Below are 7675 nucleotides of genomic sequence, written 5' to 3' on the forward strand. Positions count from 1 at the left end.
CGGAATATTACTAAACAATCAGAACCATTTAAACATATTGTCATTCAATATTATAATCATATCATAAAATATTCACTCTCCCCCTAATAGTACTAGAAAGAACATATGTTTTCTCCCTACTTCTTGGTTAATTTGTCCCTATTTAGTTATCTTTAGCACATATTTTAGCATTTTCTGTTCAGTAAATTACATTTTATAATTTAGTGGATCTTAACCTATTTGTATTTAATTTTATCATGTTTTGGTACCAATGCCGCTACATGAGTATTTTCAGATTGCGCCAAGAATTGTCACCGCACCTAACAGCTGTCCAGATAAAAACAAAATTGTGTGCAATGTCTAGTTTGGTATAACCAACTTGGACATACAGAGGCAACATGATTCTGATGAAAGGACACCTGGGCTATTTGGGGAAAAATATAAATATTCATGTAAAAAGAAAAAAAGTAAGGCTTTTTGGATTATCATCCTCTTCAACCTATCCTTTAAAGCATTCGACTATGGCAGCTTAAATCTCCTACGGGTGAACCGACGTTAAAGGGATGTAGACCAGCTCTTGACAAGGAGCTCTGAGTGCAACACAAGAGGGAATAGAGAGATTCAAATCTAATTGTCTAGGAATAGTATTCTCCACTTTTTTTTTCTTTTCTAAATGCTGGTGATTACTTTCTATTTCATGTTAGCACAGAAGTACACATAATTTCTAGGTTAAATGTTATTTTATTCAATCTTGCTTCTACTATTTAATCCTTGGGTTTGAATGTTTTTTAGCAAGGAAGTGTTATTGCGGTCACAGGAACTAGAAGGTGTAGTGACAATTCAAGCTAACAAGCATGACAATGGAAGTTGCTTGAGGATTAGAGGGATTTAATCCACTTGTTCTTAATAGTATTCCATTGCCATCTTCGGAAGGTGTGGCTAATGTGCATTTTTAAGTATTTGATTAAAGATAAAAGTTAAGCTTGGTAAGATATTCATTGCAATTTAATGCATCGACAATCACATATCATTTTATACCTTGTGAGCAATTAGCATTCTGTTGAATATTCATGTTGGGGATCCTAGTTTATCATTATGATATTTTATCTTATTGTTTTCAAGTTATTGCTTCAACAACTACTCTCACACTTTATTTCGTTTCTATCTATTTATTGCATTGATATTAATAGACAAAAGACAACCATCCTCGTGGGATAGATATCCAACAGACTCATATTTATCTACTATACTTGCATCAATAGTGTACACTTGCACATTATTGTTGTGACGTTAAACAGCCGATCACCCCCTTAGGAAATTTCATCCTCGAAATTGTTACCTGAGAATAGATTTGGATACTGTAGTTTCATCAATTCCTCAGTTTCCTAGGTAGCTTATTCTATAAAATGATGATGCTATAGGACTTTTACTAATGGTACTCGTTTATTCCATAGTTCTTTAACTTCTCGAGCTAAAATCTTCACTGGTTCCTCAGAATACGTCAAATCTGGTTGCAATTCAATTTCACTATGAGGAATCACATGTGAAAGATCAAATATGTACAGTCTTAGCATTGAAACGTGGAACACATTATGAATTTTCTCGAGTTTAGACGGCAAAGCTAATCTATAAGCTACAAGACCAATTCTTTCAACAATCTCATACAATCCGATAAATCTCGGACTCAGCTTCCCTTTCCTGGCAAAACATAGCACTTTCTTTCACGGAGAAACTTTTTGAAATACTCTATCGCCAACAGTAAATTCTATATCTTTTCTTCCCAGGTCTGCGTATGATTTATGACTATTAGATGAAGCTTTTAAACAATCTCGAATAATTTGAACTTTATCTTCAGTTTCTCGAATCAAATCAATTCCTACCATTTAGGATTCACTCAATTCAAACCAATACAACAGTGTTTTACACTTTCTTCCATAAAGAGCTTCAAGCAGTGCCATTTTTATACTAGACTGATAAATGTTATTATAGGCGAATTCGGCTAACGGCAGGTACTTTTTCCAACTACCTTCAAACTCAAGTATATAACATCGCAGCATATCTTTCAAAATCTGTATCACTCTTTCTGATTGCCCATCTATATGAGGATGAAATGTTGTACTGAAATTGAGTTTAGTGCCCAAACCCTCGTGAAGTTTACTCCAAAATCTTGACAGAAGTCTCAGATCATGATCAGAAATAATAGATGTCAGAACTCCATGTAATCTCACAATTTTAGACACATATAATTTTGCTAGTTTTTCAAGTGAGAAATTTGTTCTGATTTGAATAAAATGTGCTGACTTAGTCAATCTGTCAACAATTACCCATATCGAATATTTCTTTTTTGGAGTTACAAGAAAACCAAATACAAAATCCATTGTGACTCACTCATTCTTCCATTTAGGAATCATAATAGGTTGTAGTAAATCTGACGGTACTTGATGCTCTACTTTTACCTGCTGACCAATCAAACATTTAGCTACGAATTGACAAATTTCACGTTTCATACCCAGCCACCAATACATCTATTTAAATCACAATACATCTTCATGCTACAAAGATAATAGAATATATACTGTTGTGATTACGTTTCAAATCTAAATCATTCGGAGCGCAAATTCTATCACGATAATGCAATGTATCATCACCATCAATACTGTATTTAGTAATCAAATTATTCTAAACTAATTGTCGCTTCATTAAGAATTTCAGATCATTGATTTGTAACTCTTGAATTTGTTGTAGAAACAGGGGTTTAGTTCTCAATTTTCCCAGCACCAAACCATCTTTGTTCAGAGCTAGATAAGTGTTCAACGCTCGAAGTACAAACAATGACAACTTTTGATTGAGTGCATCCGCAACCACATTAGCCTTTCTCGGATGATAATCAATAACCAGATCATAATCTTTCAGTAGCTCTAACCAACATCTCTGTCTTAAATTCTGTTCTTTCTGAGTCATCAAATACTTTAAACTTTTGTGATCCATAAACACGTGACATTTCTCGCCGTATAAATAATATCTCCAAATATCAAAGCAAATACAATCGTGGCCAGATCGAGATCATGAGCAGGATAATTCTTTTCATGAGGTTTTAATTGTCAAGAAATATAAGCTACTACTTTCCCTGCATGCATCAGCACACAACCCAAACTGTTGAGAGATGCATCACTATAAACAACATACGTTACCCAGACTCAAGCTGAGTCAACACTAGAGCTTCTGTCAACATGTTTTTTAGCTAATCAAAACTTTATTGGCATTGATTAGAACAAACAAACTCGATATTTTTTGTAGTAATCTAGTCATCAATGAAGCAATGATTGAGAAATTTTTAACAAAACGACAATAACAACCTGTTAAACCTAGGAAACTTCGTACTTCAAAAACATTTTTCAGAGTTTTCCAATTTATTACAGTAGAAACTTTACTCAAAATGATTTGAATCCCGTCAGCTGATACTATGTGACCCAAAAATCCAACATCGCGAATCCAGAATTCACATTTACTGAACTTTGCACACAACTATTTTTCTCTCAAAGTTTGTAACACGATTCTCAAGTTTTAAGTATGCTCTGATTCTGTCTTGGAATATATCAATATATCATCAATAAACACAACCAAAAAACTATCTAAATGAGGCTGAAAAACCCAATTCATTTAATCCATAAAAGTAGCAAGGGCATTAGTCAAACCAAATGGAATTACCAGAAACTCATAATGATCGTAACGAGTTCTGAAGTGGTCTTTGACACATCACCGTCTTCAACTCGCAACTGATAATACTCCAATCTGAGATCTATCTTCGAAAACACTGTGGCACCTTTTAATTGGTCAAAAAAATCATCAATACGTGGCAAGGGGTACTTATTCTTTATTGTAACTTTGTTCAACTGTCTATAGTCTATACACAATCTCAAAGAGTCGTCTTTCTTTTTCACAAACATCATAAATGCACCTAGGGAGATATGCTCGGTCAAATAAACCCTCTGCCTATCAATTCTTGGAACTATGCTTTCAATTCTTTTAATTCAGCAAGTGCCATACGATACAATGGTATTGATATTGGTGCAGTTTCAAGAACCAGATCAATCACAAATTCAACTCAGTTTGGAGGGACACCTGGTAACTCTCTAGGAAATACATCCGTAAAGTCACTAACAATTGGTAACTATCCTAACTTTGACTCTGAATCTCTGGTATCAAAAATGTATGCTAAAAATGCTTCACTACCTTTACATATCAATCTCTATGCATAAATAGCCGAAATGATTCTAACAATGCTATTCGGCTCGATGGATTCAATTGAAATCATCTCTTCCATCTGTCATTTAACGATAACCAATCCATACCCAAAATAATATCAAATTCTCAAAAAGGTAGTAACTTCAAATCAGCAGGGAATTCACAACCTCTAACTTCCAGTGAACATTTACGACAAACTAAGAATGAGTAACTTGAATATCATATTCAATTGATTCAACAGGTGATTTCTTTTCTATTACTAATGAAGTGAAAATATAAGAATGAGTTGACCCAAGGTCAATCAGTGCATACACAGTAACATCAAAGAGATAAAATGTATCGGCAATCACATCAGGTGCAGCAGCTTCCTTTCTGGATTGGATGTCATATGTGCGAGCAAGTGTTCTAGCCTCTGACAAAACAATGTCGTACGAGTAGTCCCAACAGTACTGTTCTGGCCCGGACGTCTACCTTTCTAAGATGTAGACATTTGCTTTTCATTATGTTTGTCATTTTCCTTTAACTGTTTTGTACAGTTTCGAAGAAAACGATCAATCGATCCACATCTATAACATGCTTCCGACTTAGCTCTGCACTCGCTATGATGAAATTTTCCACAATGTTTACAACTAGGCTTCGGAGCATTCCGTACACTTCCCACACTATCAACTAGTTTTATAGGAGATTTAAAGTCATGCTGAAATGATTTATTTTTGTTCAGATGATCAGACACTAAAGTAGCTCGACTAAATTCCTCTCTAATCTTTTTTACTGGTGGTACAGAAAATGACTTAGAAGAACTTCTCTTGTTAAGCTCTCGAATCTATCTATCCCCTTGTATCTTGCGGTTGTACACTTCTTCCATTTTCTGTACACAATCAGCTAAAATAAAAAATTCTCAAATTTCATTACCTCCAATCATCATTCTAATTTCATCATTTAGGACATCTTCAAATCGGATACACATCTCTTCTTAAATAGGTACAATTTCTTGGGCATTTTACTAAGATACACAAACTCTGTAACACCCATAACCTGTATCCGTCACTGGAATGGGTTACGAGGTATTACCAGACAAGACACAAATTTCGAACAATCATATGCAAACACATGCATAACCTTTTAATCAATCAAATATTATTCTAAATAACCGATTTAATTTCTTTACGAATCATTTCAATAAAAAAATCGTAATTCGTATACAAACAACTTCAATGCTATTCTTGTTTGACCAAATAATAAACTTATAAATCAATCAACTTATGACCAACATTTAAAAAAACTAACCTATACACTATTCAACATCCATTTTAAATCAAGAAGGACATTTATACACCACATAAAACTCATAAAATCTTCACGATTTACTAATACACAAATCACTATTCATTTGGTCATTTTTTAATGCATTAGTCGAATACAATTATGCTTTAACAATTGTCCATTTTCAACTTTATTCAATCACTTTACAAATCTATGCATCTCAAAGAGCTAAACCAATATATCAAATATAGCTTGTCTAACATGTAACATACCATAACTAAATATATATACATGCTAATATTACCAAGCAAGCAATATAACAAAGATCATATTTATAACCAATCCAATGATCATATATTTGATTAAGTACATAAATATACATATTACTAAGATTTATGTCATATCAAACTTATTACAAATTTTTCTCAACTAATGTATAAATATTAAACCATTACATTATATACTTATACATATATATATGAATGCCCAATCATGATAATCACTTATATTATATATTATACCAAAATACAACTCAAGACCAAATTGCTTCTTATCAATTCGGTAGTAATATTAACCATGAAAATCATATAAGTACTAACTACTTTGAAATAAGCCAATACGTATCATATAAACCATTATACATATAAATGTCATTATCATTTTACTACATTAGTAAACCAAATCAATAAACCATTCATAAAGACAGATCATACCATATAACATGCACATCAATATGAACTCCAACCATGTTTGGATATAACCTAATAATCTTTAATACCAATTCACATAATAATACCTTAACTAAACATATCAATCAAATTCACATACATGTTTATCTATGCATGAACTATAACCGAATCATCCAAACATAATACCATGCCAATTCAATCAAACCACATCCAAAATCACCAACCATTCTCAACATGTAAAAAATATATAAACTTGACTAAAGTTTTTTATACTCTCATAGCATATTAGCCATTTTTGCATGGCTTAATATATACATAACTTCGATCTTAACAAAATATAACCTAGCTTATACATGTCATAGGTTCGAGTTTAACTTATCAAATACCAAAAACAGTCGATAGTGTGATGGATTTTGCTGACGATCCCCGAGCTCGTAACTAATCTCCAAGATATATAAAACAGAGGCAAACATACAGAAACACAATAAGCTATCATAGCTTAGTAAGTCATAAGCAATTAAACAACTCAATAACATATTCAACTCATTTAAATAAAACCAAACTATACTATCATAATCATATTAAATTTCAAACTTAAGATTTCATGTATATCATATACTTTCACATATAAACTTATTCCTAGTTGAATGTACATATATATAAAAGTATCTTTCAATTTCAAAGCCAAGATATTATTATAACCAAGTACACTTATACACATACTCATGAATCAAATATAACATTACACGCATATACATAGCTTATGGCCGAATATACCTCACAATGCACATATGTTCACATTAGTAATTTGCATCACATATCTAATGGTCAACTTACCTTATTTTCAAATAGGTAATCAACTAACTCATATCTGATCGATTTAGCTCATTTTATACCTTCGATCACAACTTATCATTGCCCGTTGAACCATTTGGAATTGAATAGGATACTCGGATAATCACATATATCGTATAATGCCAACGTCCCAGACGCTGTCCTACATGCTATCTCATATCGATGCCACTGTCCCAGACAAGGTCTTACACGAATCAAATACGAAGCCAATGTCCCAGACATGGTCTTACAAGTAACCACATATATCGATGCCAACGTTCCAAACGTGGTCTTACACGAAAACACATATCGAAAATCCTATGTCGTGGCATATATAATAACTATTTCTAAGGTTTGTATGGGACTTTCAGACGTCGTAATTCTGTCGGAACAAATTCGTAAAAATAGTTCCCTATCATATACACATTCGGCTAACAACATATATAATTCATGTAATTCGTTTCAACATAATGAGCTCATATTTATTTAAAATAAACAACATCTATTTGCTTATAAACTTACCTCAGACGATGAAAATCGAAACGGGACGGCTAATCAACAACTTTAGTTTTCCCCCAATCCAAATCTGATTTCTTTGGTTCTTGATCTAAACATATTCAAATTAATCTCATTCAAACATATTTTCATTCATTTTATTCCAAAAA

Source organism: Gossypium hirsutum, chromosome A09, assembly GCF_007990345.1.
Source record: "Gossypium hirsutum isolate 1008001.06 chromosome A09, Gossypium_hirsutum_v2.1, whole genome shotgun sequence".
Classification (NCBI taxonomy): Eukaryota; Viridiplantae; Streptophyta; class Magnoliopsida; order Malvales; family Malvaceae; genus Gossypium; species Gossypium hirsutum.